We start from the raw sequence: 2,643 nt of genomic DNA on the forward strand, positions 1-2,643 counted from the left end.
ATCCGAGTCGACTAGGCCGTGTCCGATCATCACGTGAGACGGACTAGTCATCATCGGTGAACATCTCCATGTTGATCGTATCTTCCATACGACTCATGTTCGACATTTCGATCTCTGTGTTCCGAGGCCATGTCTGTACATGCTAGGCTCGTCAAGTTAACCTAAGTGTTTTTGCATGTGTAAAGCTGTCTTACACCCGTTGTATGTGAACGTAGGAATCTATCACACCCGATCATCACGTGGTGCTTCGAAACGACGAACTTTAGCAACGGCGCACAGTTTGGGGGAACACTTTCTTGAAATTCTTATGAGGGATCATCTTATTTACTACCGTTGTTCTAAGTAAACAAGATGCATAAACATAATAAACATCACATGCAATTATATAGTAGTGACATGATATGGCCAATATCATATAGCTCCTTTGATCTCCATCTTCGGGGCTGCACGATCATCTTCGTCACCGGCATGACACCATGATCTCCATTATCATGATCTCCATCATCGTGTCTCCATGAAGTTGCTCGCCAACTATTACTTCTACTACTATGGCTAACGGTTTAGCAATAAAGTAAAGTAATTACATGGCGTTAAATCATTGACACGCAGGTCATACAATAATTTAGACAACTCCTATGGCTCCTGCCGGTTGTCATACTCATCGACATGCAAGTCGTGATTCCTATTACAAGAACATGATCTCATACATCACATTATATCATTCATCATCCATCACAACATTTGGCCATATCACATCACAAAGCATTTGCTGCAAAAACAAGTTAGACGTCCTCTAATTGTTGTTGCATCTTTTACGTGGCCGCAATAGGGTTCTAGCAAGAACGTTTTCTTACCTACGAATAACCACAACGTGATTTGTCAACTTATATTTACCCTTCATAAGGACCCTTTTCATCGAATCCGCTCCAACTAAAGCGGGAGAGACAGACACCCGCTAGCCACCTTATGCAACTAGTGCATGTCAGTCGGTGGAACCTGTCTCAGGTAAGCGTACGTGTAAGGTCGGTCTGGGCCGCTTCATCCCACAATACCGCTGAAGCAAGATAAGACTAGTAGTGGCAAGAAAGTTGACAACATCTACGCCCACAACAGATTTGTGTTCTACTCGTGCAAAAGAGAACTACGCATAGACCTAGCTCATGATGCCACTGTTGGGGAACGTTGCATAAAATAAAAAATTTCCTACGTTCACCAAGATCAATCTATGAGTTCATCTAGCAACAAGAGAGAGGAGTGCATCTACATACCCTTGTAGATCGCGAGCGGAAGCGTTCAAGAGAACGGGGTTGAGGGAGTCGTACTCGTCATGATCCAAATCACCGGAGATCCTAGCGCCGAACGGACGGCACCTCCGCGTTCAACACACATACGGTCAGCGTGACGTCTCCTCCTTCTTGATCCATCAAGGGGAAAGGAGAGGTTGATGAAGATCCAGCAGCACGATGGCGTGGTGGTGGATGCATCAGGGTTCCGGCAGGGCTTCGCCAAGCGACTACGGGAGGAGGAGGTGTAGCAAGGGGGTAGGGAGGCGCCAGGTGTCAGGGGTGCGTCTGCCCTCCCACCCCCCTCTTTATATAGGGACCCCAGGGGGGAGCCGGCCCTGGAGATGGGATCTCCCAAGGGGGGCGGCGGCCAGGGGTGGAGTGCCCCCCAAGGCAAGTGGAGGCGCCCCCTCCCCTAGGGTTCCCAACCCTAGGCGCAGAGGGGGCCCAGGGGGCGCACCAGCTCACCAGGGGCTGGTTCCCCTCCCACTTCAGCCCATGGGGCCCTCTGGGATGGGTGGCCCCACTCGGTGGACCCCCGGGACCCTTCCGCTGGTCCCGGTACAATACCGGTGACCCCCGAAACTTTCTCGATGGCCGAAACTCGACTTCCCATATATAATTCTTTACCTCCGGACCATTCCGGAACTCCTCGTGATGTCCGGGATCTCATCCGGGACTCCGAACAACTTTCGGTTTGCTGCACACTCATATTCATACAACCCTAGCGTCACCGAACCTTCAGTGTGTAGACCCTACGGGTTCGGGAGACATGTAGACATGACCTAGACAGCTCTCCGGTCAATAAAAAACAGCGGGATCTGGATACCCATGTTGGCTCCCACAAGCTCCTCGATGATCTCATCGGATGAACCACGATGTCGAGGATTTAAGAAACCCCGTATACAATTCCGTTTGTCAATCGGTACGTTACTTGCCCGAGATTCGATCGTCGGTATCCCAATACCTTGTTCAATCTCGTTACCGGCAAGTCACTTTACTCGTACCGTAATGCATGATCCCGTGACCAGACACTTGGTCACTTTGAGCTCATTATGATGATGCATTACCAAGTGGGCCCAGAGATACCTCTCTGTCATATGGAGTGACAAATCCCAGTCTCGATCCGTGTCAACCCAACAGACAGTTTCGGAGATACCTGTAGTGCACCTTTATAGTCACCCAGTTACGTTGTGACGTTTGGTACACCCAAAGCACTCCTACGGTATCCGGGAGTTACAGGATCTCATGGTCTAAGGAAAAGATACTTGACATTGGAAAAGCTCTAGCAAAACGAACTACATGATCTTGTGCCATGCTTAGGATTGGGTCTTGTCCATCACATCATTCTCCTAATGAT

Source organism: Triticum dicoccoides, chromosome 3B (assembly GCF_002162155.2).
Source record: "Triticum dicoccoides isolate Atlit2015 ecotype Zavitan chromosome 3B, WEW_v2.0, whole genome shotgun sequence".
Lineage (NCBI taxonomy): Eukaryota > Viridiplantae > Streptophyta > Magnoliopsida > Poales > Poaceae > Triticum > Triticum dicoccoides.